General features: G+C 38.1%; 1 protein-coding gene and 1 long non-coding RNA gene across 2 annotated transcripts in view; one reads left to right on the top strand and one right to left on the bottom strand.

Moving 5' to 3' along the window:
* Positions 1-5,633: 5,633 nt before the first annotated feature.
* On the top strand, positions 5,634-7,425 carry LOC118763979. The gene is made up of 2 exons (XR_004999749.1): positions 5,634-6,032; positions 6,467-7,425. It is a non-coding gene; the product is annotated as an uncharacterized LOC118763979 (long non-coding RNA).
* A 4,424-nt stretch (positions 7,426-11,849) lies between these two features.
* Positions 11,850-12,500, bottom strand: part of LOC115213278 (peptidyl-prolyl cis-trans isomerase-like) — a 15,085-nt gene continuing 14,434 nt past the window's right edge. Inside the window, exon 5 of the mRNA XM_029782211.2 lies at positions 11,850-12,500. This exon is cut by the window's right edge and continues 152 nt beyond it. The gene's annotated coding sequence lies outside the window, so the exon portion shown is untranslated.

The raw sequence follows: 12,500 nt of genomic DNA, 5'->3' as shown, positions 1-12,500 counted from the left end.
TTCCTTTTGGTCTTTGTTCCGGCTATCTGCTGCGAGTTCGAGACCCAGCGAGGTCAACCTCGCGTTTCATCTTTTCGCAATACAAGCGCAGGAGAGTGAGTGTATTTCCAAAATTGTTAGATCTTTGGGTGGGATACTGTACAATATCCGTTTCAGATCAGTGAATTCTAAGTTCAAATCCCGCCCTGTTATCGATGACACTTCTGCCAGGAATTGCGACCGACAGATAAAATCATCGAACCGAGGAAATTGGGAAGCATAGCTTCTTTTGGTGGATTGAGAAAATCGACTGCCACCTCCAGCTCAAATCCAGACATGTTAAATTTCTGAATATATATATATATATCCCATATATATATATATATATATAGTATATATATATATTATATATATATATATAAATATATATATAAATATATATATAAGTATGTACATATATATATATATATATATATATATATATATATATATATATATATATCACCTTGACCGACCAGTCCGTCGGGCGTCCATTTGCCACCGCTGGTCACAGCTTTCTCATAGTCTACAAACGCAACGCAAAGGGGCAGCTTGTACTCATTCGCTCGCTCAAGCAGGAACAGGACTAACCACTCTCGTTTCTCTCTCCTATGCTGAATCTCCCGACGTACTCTTCCCCTTGTCGTCCATGTCCAACCTTTGCGTTGAAGTCTCCCATCAAGACAGTGTAAGTGGACTTCACAGCCAACCCTTTGTCTAGCTGTCGATAGAATTCTTCCAACTCATCGTCGTCGCTGTTACTTGTGGGAGCATAGGTCTGGACAATCTTGAGGGTGGCCTTCTCTGAGAGGTTCACATTCAGTACACCAATCCGTGATGATATGAACCGGCAAGAAGCGACCGTCGAAGCCCATTCCTTACTTACGATGAATCCGATACCTCCGACCGATCCAGTACCTTCTGCTCTCCCTAATCTCACAGTGCATCCATCTTGCCATTGTATACTCGCTTCCTTCTTCCAGCGTGTCTCGCACAGCCCTAACACGTCGCACCTGATCTTCTTCCTCTCCTCCATTAGGTGGCTCAGTTCTTGCCACCCTGCCAAGGACCTGCAGTTGTAGGTGCATATGGCAAGGTTAGTCCTGTTCCATGACGGCCCTCGGGAACCTGTGATTTTTAGCAGCCTCTCGTCGCTCGGGTTGCATTCCGCCGTCATGGAGTGGCCCAATTGACGTGCAGGGTACTGAGGCCCTTTTCCTTTTCTCTTCGTTCTTCGTGCTGTTTTAGCGGGCAGGCCGACATTTTTGTTGGATGGCCGTTGACTGTTCAGGAGTTCATCCGCCCTTTGATGGGTCTTATTTTTCATCCCACAGGGTGTCCAACAACACCCTCCTCACCAAGCGAGCCTGGTGGGGTTGTCAGTTTAGTCGCCGACGACCCGACCATGCAACAGGTTGTACTGGATTACATGTTACCAGGAGCACTCTAGAGCGACCTGACAATATATATATATATATATATATATATATATATATAATATATATATATATATATATTCAAAAGAGTGTCTTGGAGAGAATACTGCTGTATAAATCTTGTTTATTATCAACATGTTATTAAGACGAAAGCTGGCAAAATCGTTAACACTCCTTCCCGGCATTTCGTTGTCTTTACGTTCTGATTTCAGATTTCGCCGGTGTCGACTTTGCCTTTTATCTTTTCGGGATCGATAAAATAAATACTAGTTGATCAATGGGGATCAATGTAATCGACTTATTCCTCCCCCGTAATTGCTGGCCTTGTGCCAACATTTTAAGCCAATATGAAAGTAGCAGTTAATAATACTATGAATCGGTTACAGTTTAGGTTGCAAGAAGTGTGAGGGTGACCTCGCTGAGTTTCGAACTCACAGCAGAGAGTCGGAACAAAGACCGAAAGGAATTCTTTACATTACTCTAATGACTCGACCAATTTGCCGTAGTATAATTTAAGATACCATTACAGAAATTCTACCCCCATACACACACACGACAGCTATGTTTCAACCGAATTCTATCGCCATATGACTACGTCCCAGTAACTTATTCAAACATTGAAAGAGTTTGATTGAAGTTCACGAAGATCCCAGCATTTCCTGATTGAACCCTTTTTTCCGAGGCGTGGAGAAGAGGGAAATCTCACATCGGATATAAAATGTCAAATTCCTTTTCTCATACAAAGTTAACCAGAATTATACACTTCGCTACGTCATTTTCATCGACGTAGATCACTGCTGTCGCCGCTACTGCTGCCGCCATTACTGCTGCCGCTGCCGCTATTGCTGCCACCGCTAGCGATGTCTCCGCCAGTTTCTATAGACAAATATTTTTCCTCATGATTCAATGAATCATCGTTTAAAAAGTTATATCATAAAATTATATTATAAACTGCGGCAAATGTACTTAAATATTATTATTAAGATAACAATCGTTTGTTTCATGTCTGTTTTTGTATTTTGAATTTATTTCGTTTATAAAAATTGAGGGTAAAATTACATGACTAGTTTATTATTTCTTCTTGATGTTTGGCAGACGGTGGAATAGCAGAACTGGTAGCGTGATGCTTTATTATTATTATTATTATTATTAATAATAATAATAATGGTTTTAGATTTTGGTACAAGGCCAGCAATTTCGGGGCAAGTCGATTACATAGATCCCGGTGTTCAATTGGTATTATTTTATCGATCACGAACGGGGAAAGGCAAATCGACCTCGGCAGAATTTGAACTCAGAACGTAATGAGGGGGAAATACAGATAAGCATTATGTCCGGTGTGCTATCCTTTCTACTAGAGGCACAATTTTGGGTGAGAGCTCTAGTCGATTCATCGACGTCATTACTCAGCTGGTATTTATTTTATCGACAATAATAATGATAGTTTCAAATTTTGCCACAAGGACAGCAATTTTGGGAGGGGGACTAGTCGATTACATCGACCCCAGTGTTCAACTGGTACTTATTTTAACGTTCCTGAAAGGATGAAAGGCAAAATCGACCTCGGCGGAATTTGAACTCAGAACGTAGCGACGGGCTAAGCATTTCGCCCGGCATGCTAACGATTTTACCAGCTCGCTACCTTATCGACAATAATAATAATGTTTATCATTATTATTATTATTATTATTATTATTGATTTTGGCACAAGGCCAGCAATTCCGAGAGAAAAGGAGAAGGCAGGTCAATTTATCGACCCCGAAACAATAATAAGCAAAGTCGACCTCGGTGGAATTTGAGCCCAGAACGTAACGAGTCGGAAAAGTGTTCTAACGGCTCAGCTAAATTCACGCCTTTTACTTTTATGATAATTGTTCCTAACTTAGGCACAAGAAAAGCGGTGTTTGAGGGCAGGGATTAGTCGGCCCCAATAATTAACTATCCCTTTACTTTATCGTCCCAGGAGGAGTGAAAGGTAAATCTACCCTTGGAATGAGCTTAGGATGTAAAAAGCTGGTACAAATATCACAAGGCATATTTGACTCTCTAACCATTCTGCCAGTTCACCGTCCTTTGCTCTCATTGTAAGAATTGTTTCTAACTTAGACCGGTGCAGGGGTTAGCTGATGCCATCGACTCCAGTACATGATCAGTATTTTACTTTATCGACTCCGAATGGCTTAAAAAGCAAAATTAACCTCCGTGGGATGCGAACCTGGAACATAAGGAACCACAGGAAACATTGCGGATTTTTTTTAATGCTTTCACAATTCTGTCATCATAAAAAATTAACAGGTTTTGGTAGAGGGCACAGCTGATGAAATCGAGTCTATCAGTTGAGTTTCATTCCGTGGGGGCTGTACTAGAAACAGTGATGTACTGAGATGAATTCTATCGATTTACACTTAAAGGTATGCGACTGAAATAATTATAGTTGTATACATTTACTTCCTAAGTTCAAATCCCGTTGAGGTCGATTTTGTCCTTCATATTCCTGGAGTCGATAAAATACGCAGCAGTTGAATACAGGGATCCAATTAATTGACTGTTTTCATTCTTCACGTTTGAAACCAAGGTTTGGTCGACAGTATTGGTAGAGTTAGTTGTTTTTTTGCTTGAAGTCGTAACTACTCTCTATATATATAAAGCTGAAGTTGTCTGTGTGTGTGTGGCAGGTTTGGTAGCCTTCAACTAACACTATCTCCTCCGAGACCCTGCGGCGCAAGTTGACCAAAATTGAGAGTATGATAGAAGAAGGCTTGCTCTTCATTCCGTGGAAGAAAAAAATTCAAATCGGACCATGTTAAGACTAAGAGCAAACATTATTTACATCAAAAAGGTGCTTTTTTCTATGAAAATCCCTATTTTTTACGATTTTTTGACCGCAGTGTCGCCATTTTTCGGTGTATTTCAACCAGAAAAATGTTCAGTTAAAGAGAATAACAAGCTACATAATGCTGAATTTTTACTTTTCAAAAATTCCAATTCTAAAGGGTCGAAAAGAAAGTAAACCCAAGCAACGCCGGGCTATACTGCTAGTATAGAACTAAAATAACTCATCAGTTAAATTAGCCATTTTCTAACTGAAATGAAAAATACAATGTTTCTGCTTAAATCGTTTTTTGGTGAATAATTTCGGTTAGTTCTTCTTGACCAAATCAACGTTGAGTGACAAGAAAGTCGTAGAATTCAAATATCTTGGTTGTGAAAATATTCTTTTCTACTCAAGGTACAAGGCCCGAAATTTTTGGGAAGGGTGCCAGTCGATTAGATCGACCCCAGTACGCAACTGGTACTTAATTTATCGGCCCCGAAAGGATGAAAGACAAAGTCGACCTCGGCGGAATTTCAACTCAGAACGTAAAGACAAACGAAATACCTATTTCTTTACTACACACAAGGGGCTAAACACAAACGGGACAAACAAGGACAGACAAACGGATTGACCACGGATTGACCACGGCGGAATTTCAACTCAGAACATAGCGGCAGACGAAATACCTATTTCTTTACTACACACAAGGGGCTAAACATAGAGTAGACAAACAAGGACAGACAAACGGATTAAGTCGATTACATCGACCCTAGTGCGTAACTGGTACTTATTTAATCGACCCCGAAAGGATGAAAGGCAAAGTCGACCTAGGCGGAATTTGAACTCACAACGTAAGAGCAGACGAAATACTATTTCTTTACTAACCACAAGGGGCTAAACACAGAGGGGACAAACAAGGACAGATATCGACCCCAGTGCGTAACTGGTACTTAATTTATCGACCCCGAAAGGATGAAAGGCAAAGTCGACCTCGGCGGAATTTGAACTCAGAACGTAACGGCAGACGAAATACCGCTAAGCATTTCACCCGGCGTGCTAACGTTTCTGCCAGCTCACCGCCTTAGTGTAATGGTCGTTTTGGACCAAAGGTCATTATAATCGCCCGATCCATTGACAGCCATCTTGTCTGAAGGAACGGAACTAAGCCAATAATCAATGTATATTGTATAGGCGCAGGTGTGGTTGTGTGACTGTGAGGTGAGAAGTTTGCTTTCCAACCACATGGCTTCAGGTTCAGTCCCACACTGTGACACCTTTGGGTGTCTTCAACTATAGCCTAAGGTCGACCAAAGCTTTTGTGAGTGGATTTGGTAGAGAGAAACTGAAAGAATCACGTTGTGTGTGTGTGTGTTGTGTGTGGTGTGTGTGTGTGTGTGTGTGTGTGTGTGTACGTATGTGTGTTTGTATACGTATGTGTGTGTTCTCGATCGTTACTAGACAACTCCTGATGTGTTTGCGTCCCCGTAACTTAGCTGCTCGGCAAAGAGACCGATAGAATAAGTAATAAACTTTAAAAAAAGATAAGGACCAGGGTCGATTCATTCAGCTGAAAATTCCTCAAGGCGGTGCTCCAGCATGGTCGCGGTCTAATGACTGAAATAAGTAAAAGATAAAAGATAAACGGTAATCTCCAAAACATATGATCAATAGGATCGGGGTCCGCTCCCATAAAAGAGGCGTTGCTATTGCTACGAATACAGGCATCGTAGACTGCGTCCAGAGAAGAGCCACTGGACTGATTGGTATTAAATCATTTACAAGGCGGCGAGCTGGCAGAAACGTTAGCACGCCGGGCGAAATGCGTAGCGGTATTTCGTCTGCCGTTACGTTCTGAGTTCAAATTCCGCCGAGGTCGACTTTGCCTTTCATCCTTTCGGGGTCGATAAATTAAGTACCAGTTACGCACTGGGGTCGATGTAATCGACTTAATACCTATGTCTGTCCTTGTTTGTCCCCTCTATGTTTAGCCCCTTGTGGGTAATAAAGAAATAGGTATTTCGTCTGCCGTTACGTTCTGAGTTCAAATTCCGCCGAGGTCGACTTTGCCTTTCATCCTTTCGGGGTCGATAAATTAAGTACCAGTTACGTACTGGGGTCGATATAATCAACTTAATCCGTTTGTCTGTCCTTGTTTGTCCCCTCTGTGTTTTGCCCCTTGTGGGCAATAAAGAAATAGGTATTAAATCATTTATACGCTCCGGCCTCTGGCTCACAGATGTGCTGTTTCTTTTCTCTTGTGTTTTTTTCTATTGGTACAATAATGGTACAATAATGGAGCATCGTTCAAACATCCACGATTCACTTGTCCCTCTACCCCTCATCACTCCTGTTGCGTCCAACCCCATCGGTTCCGCTCTAACCATTTTGCTGAATTGTTAAATGATTTCGGTCAAGATGGAAAAAGCGCATTCGTGAAAGAATTGAAAGCTCGCTGTGACCAATGATATAGTCTGCTCAATACGGTAAACAGTTATAAATGACAAAAACATTCAATTTGTTTTATAAGTGTATACTGAGATCAATTTTCCTTCACTATTCGATAGAAAGTACAAATCTAGTACTGAGTGTCGATGTAATCAACTTACCCATCCGCTCAAAATTTCGGTCCTTGTACCAAAACTTGGAAAGAGAATTAAGTTTTAAATCTAAGAGAAAACATCTGAAAATGAAAGTATTGAAAGAACTGGGGTTAAGTAGGAACAAACATAGTCTTAACTGTTTGACTTCCGATGTTATGACACCTTTTCATGTTATATCAATGTCTGGCAAAAGTAACTGTTGTAAGTTGTAGGTGTTTAGTTCCAGGTGAACTCTGATCAAGCAGAGTTCCAGTCGTAGCCATTGCTTATTTTCAGACAATATATCCAGAACTACATTACCCAACGTATTCTTCCTTTTGTCTAAATCGTAAACTGTGGCTTCATGAGAAATTTAATTTAGCTACTATTTCTAGCAAGTTCATTAACCGTACAGAGTCTCCTTGTTGTCCCGTATAGATAACGTGTAATGACTTCAACCAGGAAGAGAATCGATGTCGCTGACTCGATTAACCAGGAGTTTATATTTGTTCCAGGATATTCAACTCAAATTTACAAAGTAAACAAATGAATAAATAAATGAAGCAAAACTACAAAACATTTCACTTCAATACTTTATTATATTTTCACGAATATATATTAACAATAGTTTGACTCGGTTCCAAGTGACTTAAAGTTTCGTGGGCGCATAAATATACGTCCATCTAAAAATAAAATATTCAAACAGATGGATTTAAGATATTTAGAGGTGCCTTAGTATAGTCTCAGCCGAATATTTTAAACTGATAACAGAGAGAGAGGGGAGGGAGAGAGGGAGAGAGAGAGAGAGAGAGAGAGAGAGAGAGAGACGGAGAGAGAGAAGAGAGAGAGACGGAGAGAGACGGATACACAAAAAGAAATATTAAAATTTTATCTTCCGTATATACTAAGAGACACGTGTTTATTGCAAGCAACTGGTCTGAAATATTGCAAATTTAACACTATTGTTAATTCTCCTTTATCGGTTATCCCTACTGGCATATCAAGGTGACATTCAGCAGAAGGAGAAAGAGATGAGATCGTCTAACAACGTCACTTGTGGAAGTGGCTTACAGTCGAAACCATAAAGCACTTACTAAGATCTCTAATGCAAGAGACACGCACTTCTGACCTTGCAATAGAGAATGTATCGAGAGCATTGTGCTTTGCCTCGGCTGAATAGAGATTTCGAAACAGATTGCTTGTGCAAGTATAGTCTGCATTCCGGACACCGGTATTAGAGATCATCAGAAGAGAATATATGTTCGGATTTGGTAAAACCAAGTTTAACTAGAGGTGAATTGAACTAATATCATTTCAAATGTTGGCATAAGGACAGCAAGTTCGGGGGAGTGGGTAGGTCGATTACATCGGCCCCAGTAATCAGCTGGTATTTATTTCATCGATCTCGAAAGGATGAAGGACAAATCTGACCTCGGCAGAAAATTCCGCTAAGCATTTTGCCTGTCGTGCTAAAAGTTGGACTGTTATTACGCTCTGCCTAAGGCAGTGAGCTGGCCGAATCGTTAGCACGCTGGGCAAAATGCTTACCGGCATTTAGTCCATACCTATATTCACCTTCTGAGCTCAAAATTCCCCGACGTCGACATTACATTTCATCCTTTTGGAGTCGATAGAAAAAGTACAAGTTGAGCACTGGGGTCGATGTAATTAAATTTCCACTTTCCCTGAAATTGCTGGCCTTGTGCCAAAATTTGAAATCAGTATTACGCTCTGTCCTAAGTCCGAGACAATTGCTTGTTTCTCTGATACTTGCTCAGTCAAGATAAGTCAACGAAGTATCACCAGAGAGCTTTCTATAATTAAAAAGTTAGAAAATACTGTGGATGCTTAATCTATTGACGTATAAGACGTTTGAAATGACCTTTAACTAAATTGTCACTTATCACTCTATATATAAATGGCAGTTTGTCTGTCTGTGTGTCTGTGTGTCTGTCAGGTTGTACCCTCGCCCTGACCACGGCTTTCAACCGATTCTGATGAATCTTGACACACATATAGCTCAATGTCATAATTCAAAACTAACGCAGCGAAAAGTTTGAAAAGTTCCCCCAGTTCTGAAAAAAATCGATAAATTCGACATGGGGTCGAGAATCTAAGCTTTTTATTTGCAACAGATTTTCTGTTGTAGTTTCTGCAACTTGCAATCGATTTTCACCAAACTCATGGTGAAGCTTAATGTTACCCTAAGAAACTTAATTCTGACGTTAGTTTTCCATGCAATACCTTACCATCACAAAAAAAATCGATAAAATCATGCCACTTTGGGAAATCGCGTTCAAATTCAAGATGACATATTTTCGACAATATCTTTCACAATTTGGCAGGAAATTTTTTAAAATTCACAGCGAGCATCATGTCTGCTCCAGGGGCTCTTACATACCCGGACAATGCCGGGCTATGCTGCTAGTATGTAATATCGATGTCGGGATATGAAGAATCTTACACTAAAATTTGAATGCAAAATTGAAATCCATCCATCCATCCATCCATCCATCCATCCATCCATTTCTACCCAATATTCCTGGGAAGGTCGTGGATATACAGTCCTGAGTCATCTTCACCATGAATGAAAAATAAGTCAAATCAATGTAATCTATGAATCTTTCCGTATGTATGTGTGTGCATGCGCGCGCGCGCGTTTTCTAATGCTTGGAACGCACGCACACCAATATATACATACATACAAACATGCATACATACATTCATATATGTGGTGTGTATATGTATATTTATATATGTATGTATGTGTGTGTATATATATATATATATGTATGTGTATACATGTATATATCTATATATCTGTATATATATATATATGTGTGTGTGTGTGTTTGTGCGAGCGTGTATATATATGTATATATATATATATATAGGAATAATATATTTCTAAATATCTCAGAAAGATTTATGCAGTAGTGGTACGATAAAGTAGTTGTATACTGTCAACTTAATGTGGCAGTCCCATGAAGAGAATCATACTACTGCTATTTAACCCTAGGAAGCAGCAACGCCTCCTGTCAGCCTTGACACATTTCCTGTGTCCTTAGGTTTGCGAGCACCCCCCCACACACACACACACACATGTATGTATGTATCGTTTTTTTTATAGATTTCGCCAACGTTGTAATTGGTGCAGGTATCAAACCATAAAGTTGAAATCTTTACATATAAGGTTATCATTTATTTACAAATTACATCATGTCAATAAATGTAATCATATTATTGATAATTACTCTCGAGATTGACAAATAAACAAAACACTAGAATATATATATATGTATATATATATATATATATATATATATATATATATATATATATATATAGTAGAAATATGTTACAAAAAGAAAATATAAAATACACGCGGAAATGTAAGGGTAAAAAATGAAAAATCAACGAAAATGCACATTGCAAATAAAAAGAGGCTATTTACGACACGTAACGACAAATATATACATTTAGATTGACTGAGGTAGTAATAAGAGTCATAAAAGTCATTATTATGAGATGATTATAAGATGTCTTATTAGACCTGACACGTGTATTAGCCGGTGTTTTTCAAGCGATGAATAGTTTGCGTAAATCATGGTTCGCTTTGTTCTCTTACTTTATTATCATCTTATAATCATCTCATAATAATGACTTTTATTACTCTTATTACTACCTTTTTTTATTTGCAATGTGCATTTTCGTTGATTTTTCATATATATATATATATGATTAATATATATATATATATATATATATATATATATATATATATATATATATATATATAATAGAAAATTACTATTTGTAAATCTCTCAACGTGAGGAATATATATATATATATATATGATTAATATATATATTATATATATATATATATATATATATAATATATATATATATTATATATATATATATATAATAGAAAATTACTATTTGTAAATCTCTCAACGTGAGGAATTCAGTAACAGTACTCTAGAGAAAAGATTATTTGCCAGCATAACGTAGCAGCCCTGGTTAGGGCGAATGCTACAGCTGGCTATACGATACTATCTGTCTCCTTATATTTTCGAACATGGGATGTTAAACTCCCTTGTTCAAAACAGGAATGCCAAACTCCTTTGTTCGAAAATATAAGGACACAGATAGTGTGTCGTATAGCCAGCTGGAGACGATATTTCCTGGGGCTAATAGCAGTAGCATTTGTCCTAACCAGGACTGCCACGTTATGCTGGCAAATAATCTTTACTATACATATATATAAATAAATAATATATATAAATAATATATATATATATATATATATATATATATATATATATATATATATATATATATTATATATATACATATGTATATAAATATATATATGTGTGTGTGTGTGTGTGGTGTGTGTGTGTGTGTGTGTATATGCATGTATGTTTGTATATATAAAACGGCTAAAGAGATAGAAACGCTGCTTCTGGGAATCCGACTGGAGGCAGCACTGGGCAGATATGGTATTTTCACACTTTTTACTATAAGAGAGAATTTTTCTGTTCACGGTAACTGCAGCGAATTTGTCTTTAGAAGTTGAAATATGTCGCAAACTTATTTAACAAACCTAATGTTCGTTTATGCTTAAACACTACTTGGTGCTGATACAGCAGAATATGTGTGTGTGTGTGTGTGTGTGTGTGTGTGTGTGTGTATACTCACACAACTATATATACATACATACATACATACATACATACGTTCATACATACATATAGACATAATGCATACATGAGAATACATACATAAAACATACAAATCTGCACATACATACATACATACATACATACATAAATACATACATACATACATACATACATACATACATACATACATACATACATACATACATACATACATACATACATACATACATACATACATACATACATACATACATACATACATACGTACACACTCACTCGTACACACATCAAAGAAAATATGAAATATATCTATGTTACTGTTTTAAAAATTCAATCTTTATTCAAGAAATAATTACCACCTACGCACACACAGTCACTCACAATCTCTCTCTCTCACGCAGACACACAAACACACACACACACATACTATCACTCTTCCTCCCACACACGCACACAATCGCACACAGAGAGTCAATCACATGCTATGTATATGCACATACAGGCGTACATATGCACACGCATGTGTGTATTCATACTGTGATGTATTAAAGAAATCGACAATGAATTCACTGTATAATTGGTTTCAAATTTTGGCACAAGTCCAGCAATTTCATGATCAACTGGTCCTTATTTTATCGACTCAGATAAGATGAACGGCAAAGTCGACCTTGGCAAAATTTGAGCTCAAAACGCAAAGGCCGACGAAATGCCGCCATCCATCTTGTCCGGTGCGGTAACGCTTCTACTAGCACACCGCCCTACATTGGTATATAATCACAAGCACATTTCTACACACGTACACACATACAGCACGATAACAAATACGCATGCCCGCACATTTTTTTTATAGCTTGCAGACATACAATTAGGTTTTTATCTAAAACAGAATATATTTCCCGCCCAACAGTAACTTCTATGTCTCTCTAATTACATATTGTCTATAACAGTTACTTTTTGATTT

The sequence above is a fragment of the Octopus sinensis genome, linkage group LG6, assembly GCF_006345805.1.
Source record: "Octopus sinensis linkage group LG6, ASM634580v1, whole genome shotgun sequence".
NCBI classification, from domain to species: Eukaryota; Metazoa; Mollusca; class Cephalopoda; order Octopoda; family Octopodidae; genus Octopus; species Octopus sinensis.
This window is presented reverse-complemented; position numbering and strand designations above follow the sequence as displayed.